We start from the raw sequence: 27,477 nt of genomic DNA, 5'->3' as shown, positions 1-27,477 counted from the left end.
CACACTGTTCAATATACTACAGGGCTGAACACACAGGGAAAGCCTGCAGTTTCCTGTGCTTAAATGTAGTCATGAAATAGAACCTTAAACCCAGCAATGTTGGATCTCTAGTTATAAAAAGCACGTACAAAGTCAGTTAAAAATCAACAGATCTAGTATCTTGTATCTGTCAAGGAATCCCCTTTCCAGTACAACAGTTTTCCCAATATTTTTAATATTTCGCACCCACTTACAGACCAGGACTGATTCTACTTTCTGAGAGCTGATAAAACAGTGTAAAGCAGTGTGTTTGGATGCAGACCTGTGTTTTATTTGATTGAGATGAGAGATGGAAATAAAACCTGGTATTTGTCCCAGAGAACTCATGTGGCTTCTCTGCCAAAAAGCTCAAAAAAGATTTTGTTTGCAACACACAGGAATATTTTCACTCCATATTCATATAATACCACATGTAAGTATAGATAATTCATGGAGAAATTAAACAGAGATGCTGATGACTGGATTGCCCATTACTTATGTTAAAAAATAGAACAGACTAATCTTTAGAAGAAAAAAAAGTAACCCGGCAAACCAAATGACAGCAGAAGAGAAAAAAAAAGGCATAAATTTAATGAAAAGCTTATGAGGAAGTAGATAATATTAAAACATAGCTGTTGCAGTTGTTCATAACTTTCTTTTCTGTGACGTGACACTGCACTTCCCTGGTCATACAGAGGTCAACATAGGCTTTTGAGGACAAAACAGTAAATTTATAAAAATTTTCCTTATATCTCCTATTGTGTACATGTGAAGAAGAGATAAATCAGTAAACTGCTGACTATCACTAGCAGAAAACCAGGATCATATTTCAAGCAATGATAATTAAATAAAAGAATTTTAATATTTCATATTTTAAGTGTATTTTGCAAGCTACTGATTTTTATATGAGGTTCAGAAAATTACAGTGCTCAATATTTGTAAACCACTTGCAATGCTCATTTTTTTATTTCAGTTTTATGAGCTCTGCACCGAAGTAAAAATGGAGACATATAGATACCTGTTAATGTCAATGAAATAGTAAATTTGTCATAATGTTTCTTAAAACTGAATTCTCCTGCTCTGATAGCAGACAGGAGTGAGTAGACTGATGTGCCTGACTGACTGGAAGATCACATTTGTTTGGATGATGTCTGCTGGAGGGATAATGTGAAGTCTGATTTGGTTGTAGCCTCCTGAAGGTCATTTTCTTGTTAAAAAAAAATGATGGCGCTTTTGCAATTCACCGAGGTTCAGACGTGGTGGCAGGTTTTGCTTGGTTATCTGGTCTGTGATGGACATTTAGTAACTTCCAGAATGAAACTCAGAATTGAGAACTTAACAGAAAGCAAGAAAATCCCATAACGATCATCCTTTTCTATATATAACACGTTTTTAACTGTTCCTTTTGAATGAATAACACAAGATCCCATGGAAGGGAGACTTTTTGCTAGCCAGCTGAATGTGAATTTGAAATGAAAATATGGCTGGTGATGAGAAGAAGGGAGAAGGAGGATCTCCCTCTGATTAAAGGAAAAAGAAATGATCGCAGAGATATTACAGTCTCAGTGCTATGATTTATTCCACATTTTATTTATTTTTCCAATTACCTCACAAACAATCTGACCTATAGTTGAAGAAATCTGGTACAGTTAATGATTGTGTTATCTACATTTCATATTATAACATGGATGTACATAGATTCATTTCCAGTCAAGCATGCTAATGTAAATACCAAACACAAACTAAACATCTTTTACTTTGAAGCTTATGTAACTCAGCCCAAATGAAACCAGAAACCAAAATCTGCATTTATATTGTGAAATCTTACCACTTGTGGATTTTCTTCCATATTTAGCTAAGAAGACAAACAGAAATTTGGAAATGTCTGTGAATGTGTGCATACTAACAGAGTACTTCTGTGGCTACATCAATGCTTTCTTCACAGTTTTTCAATAGTGCATAAGCAGAGGTCAGAATGACAATACTATACTGTTCATGGACTTTATAGATATGTCACTCCAGGTTGTAGCTTTTCTACAAAGCTGTTTCTGCTGCCAGCACCAAGGAACATACAGTTGTCTCAGGTTTCCCACAACCAGATATTTGGATTATGGATTCACCATGTCATAACTGCATTTATTTCAGCTCAGATGAGGAAGAAGCACATTTACACTCAATTCATTCTGAAGTGGATTGTTGCCTCAGTGTACCATAGTCAACATCAGAACAGGTCTTTTTCCCCTTTTTTTCTCTTCTCTCCTGTGGTCATTGTGCACCCTTCAGACTTATTTAGATATTTTTGTTCTTTCCCTGGGCTTCCTTCCCCTCCCTTTTTTCTTTTTTCCTTGCATAACTGAGACATCACTGTGCTTTAGTTCTCTTTTCATTCAGAATCAGTTAGCCATTGCACAAACCGCTAAAGACTAAGAGAGAAGAATCACAATTACTGTAGCACAACATCCTGCTTTGGGCAGGCCTCAGAACAAACTGATATTTAATGAATCAATATATAATTACCATGACAATCTTCAGTGATCACATTTGACCTTGTAGCCATGGAATCCTTCCTCTAAGAAACAGGCAAACAAGTTCCTGCTGCATGAACCTTCATACCCCTGATGAAAACCTGAACACAGCCCTGAACACAGTCCTGAACACCAACTCCTGAACACAAAGTCCTGAACAGCCTAGCAGCATCTGCAGTGTGATTAGTGCAAGAAAAAATAATGTACTGAATTGTAGCTCCACATTTTGAATATTTCTTTGAGGTCATAAGTATGGAGGCAAGTTGGAATTTTAAGTAGATTGGAATCGGATTCTGCCTGTATAGAATGAGTTGCAGAAAACAAACAAAAACAAAAACAAAAGTCAGAAGAATACATTGTCTTTTTGTTTCTCTCTAAGTCTGCTTTATTTTATTATATCTCAAATTGTGGCTTTTGGAGAAAAGATTAGCAGTCGTAATGAATATGCTTCATGGTGAATCTTGGGCTGTATGATTTCTTGTGCTCGCAAGAAGCGGAGCTGTTCTTGACTAGTTTATTCCTAGCTTGCAACAGTTAAGAATACACTGTAAAATACGCTAAAAACAAACAATAGTGAACAAGAGATTGTGGGGGTAATGGTGCCACCTCCATTGGTGCTTGGAGGTTAATCATGTTTTCCACTGATGCTCTGAGGCTATGTGGCTTGTAAAAGTGTGAGGTGTTCAAATGGCATAGTGACCCCTGCCTTGTTATTTTGTGATAGTCACCATATGCAGGCAGTAGAGTTCCTTCTTGCTTTAATAATGTCTCTCTTGACGTGCAGCTACTTATTATTTTCTGATGGTTAATTTTTATGAGCTTTCCTTTTTTGAATTACTGACACATGGCATATTACAGCTGCATTCTCTTGCATTGTACTGTTTGAACACATTAAAAAAAAAGCTTGTATTATGCCTAGGGACACTTTAAAATATCATCTAATAAAAATCTTTAATACATAGTTCTTGCTCTTTGAGGAGGTTTATGTACAACAGCTACGTGTTCTGTTCCCTAGTGAGTCTTGAAATGAAACTTCATCTGACCTCAATATCAAGCAGCTTAAATTGTTTGGTTGTTTTATTATCTCCAGTGTTGGTTTTATTTTGTTATGAAAGGCTTGTACATTACAGAAAACTGCGACAGACAGCTGGAATCCCTGCCTCTCTCAACTGAGGAAAGAAGTTCACACTATGAACCTACCAGTGTGCTTGGTAAGGGCAGGTACATAACTAAGCAGAAGCAAGGATGGATTTTCAAAGGACAGGAGCTAGGAGGGTATGGAATCTGTGAAAGTTAATACATGTGCAACTTTCTCTGTACTCACTTTTTCTAGGCTTGTCTTTCAATTGGCCTTAATTAAATCAATTTTCTGGTTTTGGAAATCTTTCCTCTGTAATATGATTCTTCTTCAGGCTAAGAAAACCATACATTTAAAAGAAATGTTTGATTTCTAATTAAATGTAAGTTTCCAAGTGATATAGACACTTTTGGAAATTTTATTTATATTGGTTGTTTCATTAGGAGAATGGTGCTGAGTGCTTTGCATTATGGAGGCTGAAGGTAGTAAGATATATAGACCGTTGTCATTTCTATCTTATTTCTGAAAAGGAAAAAGTTATTTGAAATGTTTGTAGATATATATAAAAAAATCTCTATGATCTCTTTCAGTCCTCTTGTGTGCATTCATTCTATCAAATTTTCCACTGGTTTCACATGAGTTGCATTTCTTCAGAGCCACTTCATGTTTAACTAATGGCATACACTTAATGCTAGTCCATGTATGATTTATTTCGTGTATCACTGGAAAAAAGAAAACCTAGTGATGAGTGGTACAGTAAAAAACTTTTTCTCTAATGAATAAAATTAATCATACTAGAGCAACCATTTGTAAAAATCATGTGTCATTGTAGAAACAAAATCTGGATATCATATGCAAGGTTTTTAGAAGTGTTTAAGTAAAGCACAAAACTGACTTCTGTGCTTATTTCATTATTTTCTTCTGCAGTCTGTTCAGTTTGCGTTTTGACACTTCCCCCCAGTTTTTAGAATTAAATGGTGCCCTGATACTGGTTTATATTATACTGCAATAGTTTGATTTTGAATTCCTCACCCTTTTTTGATTAAAATAATGTACGTGTTATGGCTGTGGTTACAGCATTTGACCTTCCAAATGACTGCTCTTTTCAAAAATGAGTCCAGTTGGCACGAAGAACATGGCTTCAAATCAAGACCCTTGTTTTATACCAGACTGCTTTGCTCTGTGAGGAGACAGCAAAGCTGCAACAGGATGAGGCCAGGCTCGTAAGCTCCTGTCTGTATTGAGGCTCCTGACGTTAGTGCATCACTCTGGTGTCAGATAGGTTTGAGATGCCTGGGGGCAGGAGGGCTACCAAAAAAACCAGAGAGGAAATCAGAAGAATATGGTGAACATTTTCCTCATTTGGTATTTTCCACACACCCCAAGAAAGACAAAACAAATACACAGAAAGCAACATGAGCTCACAATGTTCTATAAATATCTAGGACAGCATCTTGCATCTTTTTTTTCAGTTCATATGAGCACACAAAACTGCTTTTATCAAAGTACTGGGAGGCCTTTACCACACCTCCTCTGCTCCACCCAGCAAGGCTTTCTGCAAAGAAGCTGCTGTGCAGAACCATCACCAAGAACTGCTGTTGATGTTGTCAGAAAGAAACTTGCTCTTTCCTTTCTTCTGTGCTACATCTGGAAGGAAATGGCACCCAAGAAAGGATATATTCCAGTATACTAGGCAATCTTTTGCAGGAAGAAGGGTCTGGTTTTGCCAAAATCATGTCCCACAGCCCACTGACCAAACCTGGGAATCTTGGTAGTCATTATGAATTAGTGATAGGAAGAAAATCTGGGAAATAACACTTGCCAACAGTGAAAAATATCCAGAGAAAAGAGTGGAACAATGTTCAGTTTAGCTCACTTTAAAATACAGTCAACAACAGGGCATTATTATTTTCAGAGCACCTCAAAACTTTCTCTTGTCTACACTGCTCTTTGCTGCTTCGGTTGTTTCCAATTACACGCGGTGTTTAATTAAACTGATCATGTCAGGGAGAAGACAGGGGAAAGTGGTTAACTGAGGACCTTTACTGTTAATTTGTTGGGTTTTTATATACCCTGCTGCAGAGAATCTTCTCAATATTACCTTGCCAGAAATAAGTTTTCTGAGGGTGGAAGATTATGGTTTCTTGGGGTCAGAGTTGTGCAGCTTCAGAGAAACTACTGTACTTCGTGGCCACAGGAAAGTCTGTTATCCACAGCAAGGTGTCTGACTTGAGTATTTTGTAACTATTATGTGATGGTAAACTCTTCTATGATAATACAGTCTGAGGTGGATGAACAACCGAAAATAGGAATCATATGTATAATCTACTCTCCTACAAAGAGGAAAACTCTTGAAAGAACAAAGCCATCTTAGTGTTTCTTTGAAACACACTTCATTGAGAATACAACGCACAGGATTATCTAACATTTCACTTTTGTAGAACATAGCAATGTCTTCCCAATAGCGATTATGACATTTTAAACCACATTAGCATACAGAACTGCATAGGATATGATACCACCAGATTATCCAAAGAAAGTAAAAAGAGGAATTGACACTGTAAGGAAAAACGTTGTCAAACTGGAGTAAATCCAACAGGAGGGAGATTGCTAGGAGCCTGGAAATGATGGCATATAGAGAGACGCTGAAGGAGTTGGGCTAGTTCACCTTGAAGAACAAAAGATTTTGGAGGCCTCTAATCACTAATCATTCAGCTACCTAATGGCTGGTAATAGAGAAGGCAGAGCCAGGATCCTCTCGGGGGTGACTGAACATACAAGACACTTGTGAAACTAGAGAGAAGGAAAAGTTCTAATGGTGGTGGTGGTTTTTGAGGCCTGAACAGGGGAACTCTAGAGGTCCCTTCCAATTGAAACTGTTATAGGATGTATAGATTTTTAATGTAAACGGAGCAAGTCCTTTCTGGTTCTGTTTCAGTGCTGGAAAGGTTCTGGGTACCAATCAGTATATCTGCTCCTTAAACGTCACTTGATAAAACATCAGTAGTTGTTTTTCATTCGTTCTTCTTTCTTTGATATCAGAATTACCAGATTACCCCTCAGAACATGTTACCTGTCAACCAAAACTGCTGCTGCTTTGAGGTGGATTAAAAGCATCTGTTGCGCTACCTGTAAGGCTTCCATTGCTTAGGCTTTCAAATGCTGTGCTACTAAGCAGGGTCATTTAGCACCTTAATGGCCTGGTCATTTGTAATAATCCATAATCTTCCTTCTCTTACTCCTTGTCTGTATTTTTGTATTCTCTAAAACACAACTAGGATATCGCTTGTTCACAGAGAGGGTGTCTGGAGCAGGTTAGTGAGTGAGGGAATGGTGGGGATGTGGAATGGCTGGCATAAGTGAGATAGGAAAAGAAAGCATGAAGCAGCTTGGGAGAAAGATGTAGAGAAGCTTGAGCAAGACCTAGACAGGAAATGCACTAACTTGTCAAAACAGTAAGAGCTGAAGGTGGAGACAACATCTTCTCATAGGAACTGGAAGGAGCCTTGAAGCCTGTAGCCTGTGGGAAATGGAGAGACCAAGCAAGTGATGGTTAGGAAAAGGAGTAAGGAAAGTTGGAAGATAAGGAAGATATAATCATTCTAAGCCATAACTAAAAAGATCTTATTTCAACACTATTTTCTTTCACACAAGTCTCATATTTCACTAGAGTAAGATGAGGTTTCTCAGCTCTTAGGTCCGTAAGAACGGGACAGTGTTTCTCAGTGTTTCTGTGTCCTACAGTAGAAATTCACTTTTCTGCCTCTGTTACAAAATCTCCCCATATGCCCTGCTGTGGCCATGTGGCTATGGAGGGCACACATACTGGTGACCCAGGTGACAAGGATACCTTGTGCTATGGTCATGCGACAGTTTTGCTTTCTGTCAGCCAATGTGTAACCTATTGCTTTTCCAAGGCCAGTGCAGGCACAGGCAGGGCAGCATTATGGGCAGTCAAGCCATGGTGGGGAACAGCTGCTGGTGGGGATGGAGAGGCAGTATGTCCGGCCACCATCAGGGGCTGCACTGTCTGGTTGCCCTGCAGGGAACTGAATTCTCCAGGGCTTTGCTTCTGCCTGCCTCTTCTCTTTCCTCTTCCTCCTCCTGTTTCCTCCCTCTCTCCTTCCCCTTCCTGCAGCCAAGTAGTCTATGCCTCACCTTGGTGTCAAGGGTTTTGATTGTGGGGTGACAATAAAACCCTGGCAGATGTATTGTTAACTCTCTCTCCCCACACTTCCCCTTTCAGCCCCTCACTCTTGCCCCTTCCCACTAAGGACAGGCGATCAGGTGGGAAAGAAGGACAGAGAGAAGAGAGTTGGAAAAATTAAAATGTTTTACTAATGCTATTAATAAGAATGGAGAAAATAATACAAAATATACAAAACCACTCTTGAAAGTCCCAGCAACTGCAGAGTCGGCACTTGAAATCCTGGATTGGACTCTGCAGCCAACCGGAGCTGGATTCAGTCTGTCACCAGGCCTCAGTTTGCAGGGACGACTTGCAAGGTCCTCTCCTAATGTGGGCCATAAGGAAAAAAGGAACGAGATCCTCGTGATCTCCTACTTTTACTTGAAGTATTCACGTGCATGGGATGTTATACTCAGTTGGTCAGTTCCTTGGTCACCTGTTTCTCGCCCCTCTCACAAGATGTGAATCTGTCCTTATCAATAACCACGCATTCCATTGCTATGTTTACCAAAATATGTACCTGGTTTTCCAGGAAAATGCAGCTAATATGAAAGTTTAAACTGACAGGCAAATTCACTGAAAGAGAAACTTGTTTTTAACAAAACCAGGACATTCCACCCCTTATAATATGCCATTCACGGTATATTTAAACCTTAACAATACAATCTATCAATACAATCTAATTAATCACTACTACTATATATATATATATATACACACATATGTACATATATACACAAGAGTAACTCATCTTAATCAGTGGACCATCCTTTGAAAAACTTCATTAAGTTCATTTTGTCACAACTGTCTCCCAGGGCAGGAAAAATGGTACATCAAGTGCATCTCACGACCACTGTTTGTGGGTTAAAGACATCAACTTCGAAGAAGTTGTCAGGTGCCACTCGAAGAAGCTAGCTCTGGCTTCATCATCACTGTCTTGATCTGAAAGACACTTATTAAACAGTGTTAGTATGGCAATTCACATAATGCATTTCAGTATTGAATATTTTCACCTAAAATCAAATTCCCTTCAGGTACACACCAGACTTCTCCATCCTTAAGCATCACCCACCAGGTGCTGCCAGGTCCCTGGGCAAAAACAATCCCACAAATGGGCTTGCCTTTGCCTGAGGCAGGAGTAACCCAGACTGCCTTTCCTAAAATATTTTTCATGTGCACTACAGGGACTTTATCTCCTTTCACAGTACAAAGAATTTCTGATTGGGCAGCCCCGGCTCGATTGGTTGATCCCCTGGTGTTGACCAACCAAGTGGCTTTTGCTAAATGTGAATCCCAGTTTTTAAAGGTTCCACCACCCAATGCCTTTAGTGTAGTTTTTAACAAACCATTGTACCTTTCAATTTTCCCAGAGGCTAGTGCATGATATGGAATATGATATACCTACTCAATACCATGTTCTTTGGCCCAATTGTCTATAATACTGGTTTTGAAATGAGTACCATTGTCTGATTCAATTCTTTCTGGCATACCGTGTCACCAAAGGACTTGCTTTTCAAGCCCCAAGATAGTATTTCGGGCTGTAGCATGAGGTACGGCACATGTTTCCAACCACCCAGTGGTTGCTTCCACCATTGTAAGTACATAATGCTTACCTTGACATGTTTGTGGAAGTGTAATATAATCAATCTGCCAAGCTTCTCCATACTTATACTTTAACCATCGCCCCCCCATACGATTCAGGCTTTAACTGTTTAGCTTGTTTGATTTTGGTGCAAGTTTCACATTCATGAATAACCTGTGAAATAGTGTCCATAGTTAAGTCCACCTCTCAATTGCGAGCCCATTTATGTGTTGCTTCTCTACCTTGATGCCCTGAAGCATCATGGGCCCACAGAGCTAGGAAAAGTTCAACTTTAAGTTGCCAGCCCAAGTCCACCTCAGCTACTTTAATCTTAGCAGCTTGATCGTCATGTTGTTTGTTTAGATGTTCCCCGGTGGCTCGACTTTTAGGCACATGAGCACCTACATGACAAACTTTTACAGGCAGGCTCTCTAGCCGAGCAGCAACGTCTTGCCACAGTGTGGCAGCCCAAATGGGTTTACCTCTGTGCTACCATTTTCTTTTCTTCCATTGCTGTAGCCACCCCCACAAGGCATTTGCTACCATCCCTGAGTCAGTATAGAGAAAGTACTGGCCACTTTTCTCGTTCAGCAATGTCCAAAGCCAGCTGGATGGCTTTCACTTCTGCAAATTGACTAGATTCACCTTGTCCTTCAGTGGCTTCTGTAACTTGTCGTGTGGGACTCCACACAGCAGCTTTCCACCTTCGATGTTTTCCTACAAGACGACAGGATCCATCTGTGAACAGTGCATACTGCTTATCAGTCTCTGAAAGAGTATTATATGGTGGTGCTTCTTCAGCACGTGTTACTTCCTCCTCATCTGGAGACATCCCAAAGTCTTTGCTTTCTGGCCAGTCTGTAATCACTTCTAAGATCCCTGGGTGATTGGGACTTCAAATTCAAGCTTGTTGCGTGATCAATGCAATCCATTTACTCCACGTAACATCAGTTGCATGATGTGGAGAGGGAACCGTCCCTTTGAACATCCAGCTCAGCACCGGCAGTCAAGGTGCTAGGAGGAGCTGTGCTTCAGTACCGATCACTTCTAAAGCAGCTCAGACTCCTTCATATGTTGCTAGTATCTCTTTTTCAGTTGGAGTATAGTTGGCCTGAGATCCTTTGTATCCTTGACTCCAAAAACCTAAGGGTCGACCTTGGGTTTCTCCTGGTGCTTTCTGCCAGAAGCTCCAGGTAAGTCCATTATCTCTGGCTGCGGTGTAGAGCACAGTTTTAACACCTAGCCCAGTCTGAACTGGTCCAAGGGCCACTGCATGAGTTATCTCACACTTAATTTGTTCAAAGGCTTTTCGTTGTTCCGGGCCCCACTCAAATGGGTTCTTTTTATGAGTCACTTGATAGAGAGGGCTCACAATCTGGCTGTAGTCAGGAATATGCATTCTCCAAAAACCTGGTTGGAGGCAGGGCACCTCTAATTTCTGTTTTGCACACTCTCTGGGTGTGAATTGGTTACGCAAAATTAAATTTAGACTTGACTCTACTCTCATCTTTCCCAGCTGGATTTTATTCCTTCCGATAGTGTTAGCTTAGCCAATTTTGTTGACTGTCTTTTCTTAATTTTATTAATTTCAACTGGCAACCAACAAGGCCAGCCTCACACAGAAGTGGGAGAAATGTTTCAGACAGCAGTTATGCTGGCCAAAATCATGCTGCTTTGAGCTGAGTCTATGTTAAATCTGGCCATTAGTTTTACAAAAGCACACAAACAAAAGAGATAAAAATGGTTCCTCGGGAGCAGCCCTGAGAGCTGAAGAATCTGCTTGCACAAATGTCCAGTTATTTGTCTGTCTTTATAAATACTTCCCATATCAGACAGATTTGTGCCCAGGCATGAGCAGCAGAGCCAGAGCTGGAAGCTGTTCAGATCACAGACCGCTGGCCCCAGATAGTTTCTCCTCTGCCTCCATGATGGAGATTACTTAGGAGGGTGCTTGTTAATGTGTTCACCCTCCCAGCTGGGGCCAGAGCCTCCCAGGCTCCAACGTGGTGACTGGCGAATCTCCAACAAAGGCAAGAAACCCCTTTCACTTGCTTCTTTTCCTTCTGTTTGAGTGAATCATTTATATTAGGTTGAAAGCGAATGTTACAAGGTCTGTTTGAAAAGAATAAATCCTGTCTTGGGAAAATATCAAACAGCATCATAACATATTTGAAGAAAATGTAATGATTTGCAACAGCTAACTGAAGCTCAGTATTACATAGAGCTGAAAAGGAACCAAAAATGTTCCTTAAATGTTCATCATTCAGTTTTACTGCATTCAGCAGCTAATTCTAATTATTTTTATTAGGTATACAAAATCTAGACCCGTGTACTTCATGAAGAAGCAGCAAAAGAGTGAAATCCAAAGTGCTGTGTTCCTTTCAGCTTCCTTTCAAGCCTCTGGTGTTAAGATGCCTTGAATAGAAGAAGCGAAAGAAGCCATTTGCAGAACATGACAAGGTTCCTACTTCTTAGGTAGTTTCAATGCTATGCATTCTTGAGTGCCACCTACTGGCATTTTATTAACTATTTATATACGCAAAGAGAAAGTGCTCCTGTAACCTCTGGTGACAATCAGAGACAGAGAGTATCAGACTTTGTGCTCCCAGGTATGTCCCAGTATGATGTCTCCTGTGTTTCAAACTCAAGTGCAAGGAACTGAATCTTGAAGTGCATTCTCAATGTAGAATGATAGAGCAAAAAATAACTATTTAAAACCTAAACCAAGAAATTAGATATTTTAATGTTATTCTTAAATGCAAACCCACTGTCGGGAAATTAAATGTACATATGCATTTGCTTCCTGTCACCTCTAACCTGGTGGTGTTTTTGTTCGTTTGTTTGTTTTCCTTGATAGATGAAAGGCATGTGATGTTAATTTGAGAATTTTTGCCCAGCTGCAGATCCCTTACTATTTAGGTATTTAGGTTTGTCTCGAGGGAAAAAAAAAGAGCATAACTTTGTGTTTATAAGACAAAACTTATGCATTCTTTTCCAAACTGAACAGATAAAGTTCACTGACTCTTAAGAGAGCTGAATCTTTGCTACCACATTAGTTTTAGCATGATTCATTTAACAGGTAATAAAACTGTAATTGGGATATTTTTTTGGTTCTAAGCATCTAAGCATCACATCTGTGCTCCCAGTTTAGCACCACTGCTCAGGAGATGAATCTACATCTTATTACAAGGCTAGACCTGTCAGAATAATGCTCATTTATTTTGTGAAGAATACTTCAGACAAAATACTGCAGACAAAAACTCCCAGCCAAATGTTAATCCCTTTGTTAATCCCAAATGTTAATCCCAGCCAAATGTCAATCCCTTCAAGTGGTGCAGTGCACCACTAGACTTGTCACTTTAGAGGCCAGAGATGATGTCTGAAAGTGTGATATAAAAAAAGTGCAAAGCATTTTTATAATAGTCTCTGGCCCTACGCTATGGTGAAAATGGACATGTTGAACTGAAGCTGAAATGCACTCTTTCTAGCATTTCTAAACTGATTGAGTGGGTTGGTGAGAGAAGGGAATAGAAGGTCTATTATAACATTTTTTCTTCTTTTTTCCTGCTACCACTGTCTGACAAAGCATCCCCAGGAAATATAAAGACTTCAGGTTCACAGGGGCATGACAAAACCTGGTTCTTATTATTACAGGGCTATGGTAGAGAATGAAATACAGTAAAAACATGTATCTCTATTTCCTTACTGGAGTGATAGTAACTGACATCTTAAAAATAAATAGAAAAGGTGTAATATCACAAGCTTTTGAAAGCAAATTAATCCACGACACAATCAATAGCAAGCCTCCACTTGCTGCCTTACTAGTAAGTTTTTTTTGGCAAGTTTCTAGCTGGTAACCCAAAATGAGGATTAAAATGGTAGAAGCTACATATTCTGTTTTTTTCAAGACTTATTTCCTCCCAGCCTCTCTGCTTTCCAGCCATCCTGTAGGACCTGCAACTTCACCTGTCAGGCCTATGCAAACAAGCTGTGATAACAAGAAAACTCTCTTCCATCCTTTTTAATGAAGGAAATGGTTTTACACATCTGCTGCTTAACCCCAAAACCTGGTAAAGCAAGGCAAAACTCTCTCCCGCTTTCCCAATCCTAGTGGCCTGACCAGTTGTTTCCTTGGATTCTTTGAAGCTGTTTGTCTAAAGATGTCATTTCATTTGTTGTTTAATTTTAGTATGATTCTTCTAGACAAGCTTTTTTGACTCCATTCCATAAAGTTTTCCATCATTAGAAATTGCATAAAACAACCCTTAAATCATTTCGTTTAGAACATTTGTTTGAGATAAAAATAACATTTTTAATTACTCCTGCTCTGCTCTACAGATGAGAAGTTCTGTCCCTGGGCAGTTCTGTTCTCTGTGATAGCTTGCTACTTGTGCTTTCTTGTACAATTGTTGAGATTCATGTGTTTTACAGCTATCCCCATGATGCTCATTTTGGTTTCTCTTCTTATAAACTGTCATGCATTTCAGCTTTCCTGCTGTTAAATCTCATTGTTTGGCAGTCTCACACTGAAAACAGTTAAGCCATTTTGCATGAGCAGCGCTTTTCTGCAATAGCTTTAAATATATATCCATGCTCAGTGTTTAATGAATTTTTGTCTTTCTAAGCATTGCAATCCTGTTTTCATAATAAGTTGCATTTTGCTGATTGAGGGGGATTTGTTCTGTTGCAGTAAACCTTGAGGGAAGTAAACACGTGGTGATTGGCACTTCAGGCAGCACTCTTCAAAGGCAGCTCTGTTATCCTTTTAAGGGAGCAGCTGACAGTTTCCATGACTTGGGTATCTCTTCTGTCATCACAGTTGTTGTTCTGTCCTTTAAACTGCTCAGTTATGGGTCCGATGACTTTATGAGTCAGCCTTGCTGTTTTTGTAAATGGGAAGAGGATCCAAGCATTGAATCCCTGCTTGAGAACCAGCACTTGACATCCTGCACCTCTGCTCACTGGCATGTTGATAGCATAGCAATCAATCTGGAGGGCTGATTAAGCCAGTGAACACTGCAACTCAACACATTTGCCACCCTATCACACTAATTTGGGAGGAAAACCTAATGTGCCATACGTCATGCTGGGATATCATCCTGATCAAATCCATGGTGAGGCTTGTCATCTCTCCTTCTTCATAGCCAACTTCATAAACACTCAATTAAGCCACCGCAGTAGTAGTCATGTAGTAATTTATAGGGCCACTAGCCAAGGCCCAACCAATTTCTTTCCTACCAAGTGAGACTAGTCTTATCAGTAACATAAATATTGTTAAGAAATCAATCCAAGGAGAAAGTATTTTTCCTCCTGAAGCTCAAAAGTAAGCTATATTTCTCCATAATGGTGCCAGTACTGCACCACTAAAAAGCCTGCAGGTCTCCAAGATTTATTTGGGCAGAAGACTTAATTTAATCAGGCATATTCTTAACTTGTTTCCTGTGACCTACAGAGATGTCAACAAATAGCAAAAGCTTCCAAAATTCTCTGAAATGCCCAGACAACCTCTCAAATGTAAGATGATAATGTTCACATTGCAGATTTCTGCTAATTTCTTGAGGTTTTTTTTTTTTTCTATTAAGCCATTAGGTAAAGCAAAGAGGCTTGAGGGCAGATTTGTTTCAGCCTGTTTACTGTGCTTCACAAGTGGATTAATTTCGTCCTCCTGAAATTGCAACTTCAGGATACTCAGTCTTTTTACATCTTGGAACACTAAACATTGCTGTTCATTTTCAGCTCCCTTTCTGCATGTGACTCAAATGTTTTCTTGAAACGCAGCTGATTTCCTGTGGCTCTTACTGTGGCATAAGGCACCACCAGATTGCAGAGGGTACTAGAGGGTGGTCATCTCAAGGCAAACTTCGAGCTGGAGAGAGACAACATTCTAGAGAGGTGGCTGATGCCTTTATTGTTCAGCTAAACATCCACCTGCCCTCAGCAGTTGGTAAGCTACAACTGACTGTGGGAGTTACAAGAGTAAAGCAAATAATTTACCCTTAAAACCAATCAACGACAAAATTTCACTACCCCAATTGCAGAATTTAGAAACCCTATTTCACCTAAATAGGACATGATCACCGGGAAAAGCAGTGAGAAGTGCCAGCCACAACAAAATATAATACTGCAGTTTAATATAAGACATATACATTTCTGCCCTGTCCCATTTCTCCCCAACAAACAGTAGAACTTGAACATCAGATATTATTGGTGTTTTACACTGACCGTAGTGTTTTCATGTTACAATTGAACACGTCATACAGTAACAATGGGCAGAAATATGCTGTAGACTTTAAGAGTGATTCTAAGTTACCCAAACCTTGATATTTGAGAATATGACTTTTTAGTGTTATTTCAACTTGAATTATTACGCCATCTTTATTACGTTAGTCCTGTCAATCTGGCTGGTTACCACAGCCTTGAAAGCCTGTTTCAAAGATGTAATTTTTAAAAAGATAAAGTCACAAAACGGCTATTAGAAATGAAACATTTTTTATTTTGAGTCTTTGACCAGCTGAGCTTGTATTGTAAAATGAGATTTTGTTTTGGTTTGGTTTGGTTTTTGGTTTGGGTTGTTTTGTTTGTTTGTTTTGGTTTTTTGTTTTTTTTTTTCCATTTTTTGGATGATGTTTTTGTCCAAAAAGTATTTCTATTTCTCAAGTCTCAAAGAATTATTCTGGAACTTTGACGATAATGATCAGTATTTGTAATTAATATCACTTAATTTAACAATTAGAGCCTTATTGTGTAACATCACAAAGATACTGGTTTAATATCTCCTTAGAGCTATCACAATTTCTATCACATTATGTACTTGGCCACTGTTCAAATACTGGAATCACTTTTCTCCTTTACCTTCACCACCCAGAAAGTAGCTCTACCAACTCTAGTGGAGTTTTAGGTTAAGTTTTTTTTGTATTCGATCCTCTCTTACACCATAAGAAGGTGAAAAAATCTGAGGAGAAATTTGCAAACGCAAATTTGGCATGGGAGTACAATTCAATGGTCCTTTTGCTTTTAGATCACCCAGTTGTCATTGAATACCTCACCTGTGCATGTCAGAAACTGATACTCAAAATGAAGCACAGCCAGCTACCTAAAATGCTGATACAAGAGCAAGTAGGTATAAACCAGACAGGAATAAATGTGTGGATGTTACAGGAAGTTTTCAATAAAAAGATTGCTAAAGCTTATCCTCAGAGGCAGCAGCCTGATTTTGGTAAGTTTTCAGGTTTCACTACCATTCTTGCTACGTGCCGGGACACCTGCCACTTATACCAACAAATTACTATTTAACTTATAGCTATACCAAAGAGCTAGCAAACTCAGAAGGACTTTTCGGAAATGCAAAACCACAGGCCTTCAAACTAATGACTTGACACACATGAACAGCTCTGTGTACCCAGCAGCTTCACTTTCAGAGTACTAGTGAGGCACAGACAATGAGCCACATAGCAAATCCATGTAGCTTTTTTTTTTTTAAGCACAAGATTAAGTAAGGAAAATAATGTAGCCATTCAAATAACAAATATAGTTTACAGAAATCCCTAGAGTGTTGTGCAGGGTTAAATGAGAACAGATCTCTTGATTGTTTCTCTTTAAAAAGGAGGAAAAACTATTTCTAGCAGTATCCTATTAGGACAGAACTAGCTATAGCAGTAAAACACTGTTTTCAAGGCTTCTGAAAATTGCTACTTTTCTGGCATGCATTTATATCTTATTTAATTATGCAGAGAACAAACCAGACTGAAGGAGAGTTTGAGCAAGAACTGAACTTTTACAAAGGCAGTGAATTTCATTTTGCTACAAGAATTTTCATTTGATTGTTTGGGTTTTTTTTTTAATGGGTCAGAAATCTGTTCAACTAAATCCTTTTTATCCTAGCCTTAGTTTACCAAAACTTATCTCAGTGCATCCTCTCTTAAGATTTAAATATTTGCTTAAGTTACTGTACTGAAAGGTCTCTCCTAATGGAGTTTTGCAGTTCTAGGCATCAATCAGCCACTCAGCCCTCACTATCACGCAGGCGAAGCAGTGCTTATGGGTGATGGAAGCACAACCAGTCACCAGCTGGTTTTAAACTAATCAAAGAAAAATAAATCAAGTAGTGATAGCAGGGAGAGGCGATATTTGGAAAAAGTGATGATTTCCAAACTTCACTTACCCAACATATAAAATTTCTAGCATGGTACTCAGTGCATTTTTTAAAACCTCAAACTGGCCACCCCACTGCCCTCTACTTTGATTACAAATTCTTCAGGATAATTTTGCAGCTTCCTTTTTGAGAATGGTCAATAGCTCAGGAATCCGAATGCTTAAGGGTCAATGAACTAATTAATGAGAACCCAGACCTGGTACCAGAAAGAGCTGGTTAGCATGTCTGTGGAGCACATCAGCTTCATGGTGTACACCGCCTCCTGGACTCCCAAGTGGCAGGTTCAGGGACCTGGCCAGAATACCACAAAACTGCCTTCTAGACTATGAACACATTTGTTTTTCAAGAAAGGTCCATGTTTAGATGTTGGTTTGAATTAAAGTCGGGATACAACCATGAGACGTGTTTGGACCTTTGCTGGTGAAGCGCCTCCGTGCTCCGCAGTGCAAGCTGAACTTTAAGACACACAAGTCACACAACAGTTGGATTGCATTTTTGATATGCAATGTTTTCAGTTTAGAATTATGTAACCAGAAATAAGCAGGTCATACAAGTTATAAATTGTAGATTACATCGATTTCAGTAGGCTTGGGAAAGTTGGATATGGTTGCATTGTACCAAAGAAGCTTTCAGTAGTGTAATTCATCAAAGAAAGAGAACAGCTTTGAATCCAGCCTGATTCAATGCAAAAATGCAATGAAAGCTTCAGGAATATGACAAGAGGCAAAGCTCATTGGAAATAAAACATCAAACATAAGCTCAGTATGTAGTGGATATTTTATGAAGAATGAATGTCTACCTTTATTATAAGAATAAGGTATGAAAAGTAGTGGAGAAGAACAGTAGCTATTAGAAAGAGATGATAGATGACCACACAAGCATCACCAGGAAATAGCAAAAAACTACTAAAAATCTTAAGAAGTGACTGAGTAAACCTGGCTTGAGTTAGGTATAACTTAACTCAGTTTAAGTATACCTAAAAGCAACAAATAGGCATTCCTCATTAAAAAGGTGGTGAATCTAACAACAGTCTCAAGGAGCCAGTACACCCTCCACAGTATCCAACAACTGCCTGCCTGGGTTAAGTGGACACCTGGTCCTGCAGTGAGCAAGGGAAACAGAACTTATCTTCCAGTGTGTTCTTGTGACCTTGAAAGCTTCTTGTATTTGATAAGGTCTTGAAGTACATACCTGAAAGCCTAGGTTGAAGCTCCCAGTGTCACAGCTTCCCAATAGAATTTAGTAATGCACTGTTTACAAAGAGATAGTTTTTAAATTTTGCTGTGCTTATATTTATTTTTCACATGCTTTTGAATATCCTTCTTATAAAAAAACGCCCAGCCTTGAAATAAGTCAGTCATGACTGAATTCAGAAAACATAAATTAAATAAATAAATTCACTGGTACCCTTCCCAGTCTGGCAGTGGGACTATTTTCCTTAAAGGACCTTTCAATGGTTATATATTCCACTTGTGATTTCCTTGGAGAATAACTCTTATAAAGTTTTTTCTCTTTCCAGATGCAATTATTGTGAGGACTCAGACTGGATCTAGTCAGAATAATTCAAAGAATCAGTATAAATACTTTTACTGGTTTCAGCTGAAACACAGGACCTCATGTATTATATTCTGTTCTTGTCCTTTGGCAATATTTTGAAGAAAATTATCTGAAATTATTTGCTATGGAGTTTTGCCATAATTAACATGAAAGAAAATTCAAAAGTTATGACACAATTATGTAAAAACAATAAAACTATAAAGACTTTGTTGCCTGTAGCCTTGAACATAAAAAGATAAGCAGACACTCTGTCTGGCTCACTGTGTAACTGTGAGAATTTAAGGCATTCTGTGGATGTATTTACATAAGCATTTTGGGTCCAACTTGTGCATTTTTAAGCAAATTGGTTTACAACACACAACAGTCTTCAAGAGCAAAAGCTGTATTCCATTTCAGAGAATATTAATTCAAAAGATGTACCACAGGTGCCTAATTTACTCCAGATGTTAATTTTGTCCCTGTGAAATAAAGCCCCTGAAACATGCTTTAAGTAGATATATGCAGCAACCAAATTTTTCACAGTATAGATCTGCTCCCATTGTCCTGAAGTAATGGCTAATGTAGCCATAGCCAAAACAGGCACCATTTATTTTGGTAATTTAAAAGGAAATTTTCGGCCTTCACCAGCTGAAAAGCAAAGTATTTCTGAGCTTAGTTTTAGTTTTCTAATTTGACAGTTGTTATAGTGCCCACATCCACATAACGCTTCTATCTTTCTGGGTTGATAGGTTTCAGTTATTCATTCAAGAGCCATGCACTAGTGTAGCCTGGCATCTGGGCGATGGAGGGAACACCATGGGCAGCCGTGGACAGACCCTGGAGATTACTGTCTGCTGGTGGGGTTGCTTCTGCTTGCAGGGAGTAGATTTCTATGACCTTGGGAACGCCCTCTTCAAGGATCAAGGAAGGACTACCGGGGAGGGTGGTGAAGCACTGGCACAGGTTGTCCAGAGAAGTGGTAGGTGCGCCCTCCCTGGAAATATTCAAGGCCAGGCTGGACGGGGCTCTGAGCAACCTGATTTAGTTGGAGATATTCCTGCCCATTGCAGGGGGGTTGAACTAGATGAGTTTTGGAGGTCCCTTCCAACACAAACTATTCAATGACTCTATGAGAGATGGAATGCATCTGATGAAGTGGTGGCATTCTTACTACCAAGCTTGCTATTCTTATGCTAGTTTTTATAGGGAATTTCTCTCCTTGACTTTTTAAGGGGAAAATTGAAAGTGAGTGTGCTTAGGATATCGTGACAGGAGGGGTTCATGTACTCTCCCAAGAGATCTGAGCAAAAGGGGGCCCTATCTCAAGTGCCTACAAATTCATGCATGCTGCCTGGGAAACAGGGGGGATTAAAAAATCCTGTGTAAACATAGAAGTATGGGATTACGAAGATGTGGTGAGTAGCTCTTAACTGGACCATGGCACTGGATAAGTAGAGGCTTTTTAGAAAAGACAGGCTGGGAAGATGAGAGCTGGAGGACTGCACTCTACACAAAGGAATAGCTTGTGCACAGACCTGTTGAAAACTTACAGGTCAAGATCAGAGCAGCAGCCAACAAGCAGATGCTGTAGCTAGCATCTGCTACAGATTGCATGAGTAACAAGGTGAGAAGGTGGACAAACCTTTAACAACTTGAAGAATCTTCCCAGTTTAAAGCTTTGGCTGTCATGGGGGACTTAAATTACTTCAATTGCCCTCCAGTTGCTGGGAGGGCAACAAAGCAGAGCAAAAGCGATGAGTTCTTCGGTGTAGGTGTGAGACAGGCTGATCGGGAATGATGTTCTACTAAACTTGCTACTCATAAGCAAGCCAACCACTGATAGTCATTGGGAGCTATGACTGCAGTGACCACGAGTTGGGTTTAAGTACCTGAGAGAACTGAAGAAAAAAAGCAGCAAAGACCAGATTTCAGAGGGGCAGCCTTGGCTACTTCAGGACCTTGGTAGGCAGGATCCCTTAAGAGGCTATCTGAAAGGGCAAAGGAGGCAAGAGAGAGAAATTTTCAAGGATGATCTCCTCAAGGTATAAGAAGAGTCTGACCTAATGGATGAGCGAACAGGCAGTCATAGCAGGAGGCCAACATGACTCAACAGATTTCTCCTGAGCTGAAATGCTGAAAGGAAGCTTAAGGAAATGGGATAGGCAACCAAGGATGAATACGGAAAATTATCCAGGCATGGATGAGATGGAGGCCCAAGGGACAAAGGACACTGAAATGGCTCAGGTGCTAGTGTCACCTCTGCCTCAGTCCTTGCTGGCATAGTCTGCTCTCGGGTTTCTTGTGCCACCATGAAAATCGGCAGTTTGGGAAGAGAAGTACTATGCACAGCAGAGGACAATCAAGTTGGTAACCACTTAGGTAAGAAGAACACACAAAAGTCCATGGGATCAAATGGAATTCAAGGGTGCTGAAGCAACTGACAGATGACACAGCCAACCTGTGGTCTGTTGCTCTTAGAAAAGGTATTATGACTTTGGGAGGTTTCCAGTAACTGGGAAAAAAAAAAAGCAAATGTCATTCCCATATGCAAAAAAAGTAAAAAAGCAAGGAAAACCTGGGAAAGTACAGGCTTGTCAGCCTCATCTCTAGCCCTGTAAAGACTATGAAGCACGTTTGCATGTCCAGACACATAAAAATAAAGTAAATCAGCACATTCACAGAGAGCAAATAATGACTGAGCAACCTGATTGACTTCTGTCGTGCCAGGCTCACTGCAAGAGGGGAGAGGACTGGCTTTTGTATACCTCAAAAATAGCAGGGTTTTAAGCACTAACATTCCTAGTGATAGCCAAAGTGAGACAAAATGGCAAGGTATGTGAAAGACCTAGCTGGACTGCTGGGCTCAGGGAGTCATGGCCAATGTCAATCAGTTACAAGTGGCAGATCTTCAGGCATCAGTATCTTCAGGCCTAATCCTGTTTAATATCTTTGTTATCTACACTGCACATTCACCAGGTTTAGAGATGACACAAAACTGGAGTGGATGAGAAAATGGTTGATATTGATATACTCGAAGCGCAAGTCTGTCATTCGCAGGGACCTTGACAGGCATGGACTGAAGTCCAGCAAAGATGAACACAGAATCCTGCACTGTTAACAAACAGCCTTGGATGTCTAGGGAAAGTGCTGCAAGTCCTGATGGGTCAAAAGTTGAACATGTCAGTGTGCTCCTTTGGCAGCAATGGATACTGGCACATTTGCATACCAAAATCATAACTCACAGCTTGAGGGACATGTTTATTTTCCTCTGGCTGGGAGGATGTCCAGGGGCTGGAGGGCACCGAGTGCAAGGAGAGGTTGAGGGAACAGAGCTTGTTCAGCCAAGAGAGAAAATAAGTCTTTCTCTTGCTGTACTCCATTATCTAAAGTGGAAGTTAGGGAAGGCGGACTCCTTTTCAGATATGTGCAGGGAATCAAGAAGAGGCAATGGCTGCAAATTGCAGCAAGGAATACTTCAATAGGCATATGTTGTGCTATGAGACCATGAAGAAAAATTGCCCTGAGAGGTTTTAGAACCTCCGTCCTTGGAAGCTTTCAAAATTTCACCTGATGAAGCCGGGTGCAACCTGAGCCAACTTTTAAGTTGTCACTGCTTTGAGTTGTGGGTTGGATTAGATGACCTCCAGAAGTCCCTTTCAACATGCATTTCTCATGATTCTGTGCTTCTGCTGAATCAGGCTGGTCCTCTTTTCTATCTGATTGCCCTAATACTTTGAAAGTGTGGGGTTTTTTGACTGCGGAGGGCCAGAAATGTATTCTCATTCTTTATTATTATTATTATTATTATTATTATTATTATTATTTTATTTTAGGATATTGGATTATTATGGCATGAAGTAGGAACATTTTTGTATATGTGAAACTTAATGTTGACCAGAAAATAGCTCCATCCCCACATCTTCAAAATTTCTGTAACATATTATGCATCTACAGCACTCCACATGATCATTCTGAAAAAAGTCATCCTTAAAGAACCTGAACCATGATGTAACTATTTGGGGTGTCTAAGCCTTTTTTAAAAAAAAATCAAATCAGACTTTTTATACTTCATTATTTTCCTGCATAGATAGGAAAATCGATGCTACTTTCACTCTTTGCTATCCTAAATCCGAAGTCATCTTCTTTATATAAGAAAATGGCTTAGTAGATTGGCACTGTGCTGAAGTTGGAGACAATTTTGTTTATCAAGAGCTTTTCTAAGAACTGTCTACTCTGTATCCAAAAAGTTATACCACATGAGTTTTAGCAACTGACTTTTTCCTTGAGATATGTTTACCTTGGCTTTGAAGAACTGTGCAATCTCTACTTATACTGAATTTGTACTGCAGCATACATTTCTGGGGTTGCAGGATTTTTTGGTAAACCATTTCAATACTCTGCTTCAGAGGTCTGGGAAACACTTCTTAAGTTCAAGCAGCCTATTGTGTACTTGAGAAATTATTCTTTGTTAGAACCAGAAGGAAGAAGAGTTGCAGCTTCTTTTTACTGCATTTTACATTACTGATGCATCAAAAGCTTGTACAGTTTTAAACACATCACTGGTAACTTTTTTTACAGTCCCAAAAAGTGTTTTTGTGAAAGATTTTTTTTCTGCCCATCTTTCATCTTATTACTGTTTGGCAAAGGATGTGTGTTTGTGTAGTGTCAGTTTAAGTGTGCTTTTATTATTATAGTGTTATTGCCTTTTACCCTCTGTTGTAAACTTTTATGCAAAACCACCTCAGCAAACACTTCTGAAAGCTGATGAGTAGATATATGTAGTTCCATGACAGTGCTGGGAATAGGACTGAGTATGGTTAACCACCATCCTGTCAGATGCAACTATGCTACTGTCTTCATATATTGCCATGTATACCCAAATATGTGTGTGGCAATTTGCCACAAATTTGAGAATATATTTATGGAAAGTAAATGGTAGATCCAGTAATGAAATATTCAAGGTTCAAGTTTGATTCCACAGCCAGCTTGGGGACATACATACAAAGATGAGGTGAAGAGAATAACCAATGGGGTTACCCATTTTGCTTTCAGATGCTGAGATAGGATATTTGCCAGGAATTCCTTGGCTCTATGACAAGCTGTCAATAATCTTCAACATCCGGATAGCAGCTCTTGGTAACTTTGTGCTAACTCAAGTTTAATCCTGGGAAAATTCTTTCTAAAAGAAGCCCAAGCATGTAAAGCTTGTCAGGAAAGCAGATGGGGGAAGAAGGGAGGAGCTGAGTAGCAAGGGCAAAAGATGGGTTATGGCTGCTGCGTGGATGAACACTCACTAATTGATCCCTGCACAGGGAGCCAACGTTGCACTTGGTCAGATTTCAACAGTGGCAATGGAGAGAAAGTGTGTTGGCAGCATCGCTGGAAAGTGTTCGCCTGGAGAAAGGCCTTACAGTGCTCACTGCACAAGGAAAACTGGGAGAAAGCTTACAGCCTTACATGGAAACACGTGCTTTTTCCACAACAGATAGGCACCACTTCTTATCTAGAGCTAGGACATTTCTTCTCTATGTAACACTGAAAATTTGCACAGTGATTTACTCCATATTCCTGTAAGATGTCTTTCATGTTTACAGACAGCTCTCCTTTCAAATAAATTTAAATTTTTTGGCAGAAAAATTACCCTTAATAGTCATTAAATACTAAACTGAGTAGAGTAAAACAACTTGCAGACTTCCTAGCTGAGATTTTGTCCATTTTATATTTCAAGCAAATAGGAAGAACCAGCACAGTTTGCTAGATCATTCTTCTTGCTTGATCAATAGCCTATATATAAAATTTTCCAACAGACAGAAAATTCTTTGATTATAATTCTTCATCACTCTTAGTCTCCCAAATTAAACTCCACCTATGCACAGATGTCTCATCTCCTTGAGCACTATTTATCACAATAATTAAATATAAGTTTGGCTTACAAGAAGCCCATAAATTTAACTCACTATTAGATACTTTATGTCCCATTCATTATGAACCTGTTCACAATCCTGCCTATAATTACTAAAATGCATCACTTGAAAGTTTTGCTGAATTTGTGTGCTTAAAATACTAAGTATTTGATGTGCATATAACTCTGAGAATAAGTTTAACTGCATGTTAGCTTGAGAGAATCGATAATACTTTGTTTCTATTTATTTCAGACAACATCAGAATGTCTTCTGCCTTCCTAACATCTGATATGAATACTCATGGATCAGTGACATGAAAAACTGGAATTTCCACCAGTCATTTCTGCCAGTCTTATAAATTTGGAATGCTATTTCATGTGTCCATTAGATATTTTCTCTGAAAATAATATAAGGATAATAGGCTTTTAAAAACCTTGGGCTGAAAGGAAATGTTCCGTTTGATATATTTGTACTATCATTTTAGCTTGGGTTTCAGCTCACTCTTGAAACTGAACTCTCTAAATAATCCTCATTCAGATTTTAGCCTTGCAGCCACTCAACCAATGTGCTATGTGGGGAAAGGCAAACGCATGATGAGTGCTGGTTCTGACCCCAGCCCTGTCCTCACAGGCACAGTGGACAAGAGAAGCTCAGCTCATGATGAACAAAAAACCACAATCACACATCTAAATAAGCCATATAAAATAAGCCTATTTGGGACCTGTTGCTGTCACTGCCTTATTAGATGGCAGTGATCCTGTGCCCCTCATTGCCCCAGTGCTTGCTAAATTACCTCTTGATATGTGAAACACATATCATAATGACAAATGTCAGCTCACAGGCATCCAGGAACACTGCATTTATATGAACATTTATTTTGATGTTACTATCTTACAGAGGAAAATACGACAGGATTTAAATTTGTGGGGAAGGGTCTCTAGGTGTCATTTGCCATTACGGAAACTAACCCATATATTGTAATTTTTTGTAATGAACCATGTGTGCCATGGCTTTCCAGATTTCCAAATAAGCTATGGAGAATACCTGTAAAGCTAGTTAAATCCCTCAAGATTCACAGTCCCAATTTCCTTTCTTTGTGTGAAATCCACAGTTTTCCTATCCAGCCATCTAAATACCTTTATGCCAAAACACCAATATGAGTCTCTCTCTGAGGTGCTGAAATTCAATGACATCTGGAAATTTGATTGTGATGCAATCTAGTGGATGAAGCTCAGAGCCAGCAGCTTAAAAGTCCTCCCTGTTCATCTGATTTTGCTGCAGATATATTGCCTAACATTAGGCAAGCTATTTAAATGCCATGCCTTGCTTTGTTGTGTTGCACTAATGGGAACAATAAATACCATGGAATCCTGTTAATTGGAGTCCAATGCAGCCCCACTCTTGGTCAGGCTGGTGAAAGTTTGCTGTACTACCGCTGGTAGCAAATAAATATATTCTTCAGCTACGCTACAGATTTTTCCAGTCAAAATTAGCTTTTTGATGTAAGATGAAACAAGATAAGCCACCATTTTCAAGTGCTCATAACAAATATATTTCTTAGGATAATCATTGTAGATAACACAGAAGTTAATGTTGAGACAACTCAATTATTTACATTAGTTAATATCCAGAATGGCAAGGTTTCTTTGTTTCTATACTGCTGGGTATTTTGAAGTTTAGCAAGTTAATGCATTCTGCAAAGCACAATTGCATATAATTTTCTATCCAGCAGCTAGTCTAATATTTTTATGCAAATACTACAATTAGGAGGAGTCCCAGTGAACATGAACAATTCTAATTACCTCCATATTGTCATGAAATTTAAAACTGAATCTTCTGTTTAGTATTAAAGTATTTTTCAAATTATAGTGCAGTCTGTTTAGCTGTGTTAGCAGCTTTAATATGGTTTACAAAGAAAACACAAATTATAAAGGTGTCATATGCTGGATATTTGCAACCGAGTTGTAAATGTCAGGTAAGGCTCTAGTGAGGAGATATATCCCCCACCCTCCTCCTCAGCATTATGTTTTCAACGCTTTTCTCTGGCAAGGTCAATGTCCTGTACTTTCAAGACTGCTGTCACTGCTCACAATCACGTCAACTTTACCCTTTGTTTTTCCATCCATCACATCAGGCATTTTGTCTTCTTGCACTTAGCTTATTAGATTTATAGGGCAAGGACCATCTCTTGCATTTTGCATTCTCTAAATCCAGTGAAGACTCATATATTGCATATTTATAAGTCACATTTACCACTTAGATGCCATTTATATGTTGCTTCTAACTTTTCATATGTCGTAAATTTCCATTTTGGTTAAGTAATACCATTAATCAGAGCATCGTAATCTAGATTAAATCACAGTTAAGAAGAGGGTCATTACATCCTAATGTTACAATTTCCTGTTTGAATACAAAACCTCTCATGATTTTTGTGTGCAAGAAAGTCCAAAACCATTTCTGTTTTGCAACCAGAAGGGCTTCTTAGCATTGAGGC

The 27,477-nt window shown here is 39.2% G+C and overlaps 1 long non-coding RNA gene across 1 annotated transcript in view; it reads left to right on the top strand.

Moving 5' to 3' along the window:
* LOC135578660 (uncharacterized) overlaps window positions 1-25,872 on the top strand; it is a 167,852-nt gene extending 141,980 nt beyond the window's left edge. Inside the window, exon 4 of the long non-coding RNA XR_010470635.1 lies at window positions 25,236-25,872. This is a non-coding gene — a long non-coding RNA (uncharacterized LOC135578660). The remainder of the gene's footprint in view (window positions 1-25,235) is intronic.
* The last annotated feature ends 1,605 nt before the right edge of the window (window positions 25,873-27,477 follow it).

The sequence above is a fragment of the Columba livia genome, chromosome 2 (genome assembly GCF_036013475.1).
Source record: "Columba livia isolate bColLiv1 breed racing homer chromosome 2, bColLiv1.pat.W.v2, whole genome shotgun sequence".
Classification (NCBI taxonomy): Eukaryota; Metazoa; Chordata; class Aves; order Columbiformes; family Columbidae; genus Columba; species Columba livia.
This window is presented reverse-complemented; position numbering and strand designations above follow the sequence as displayed.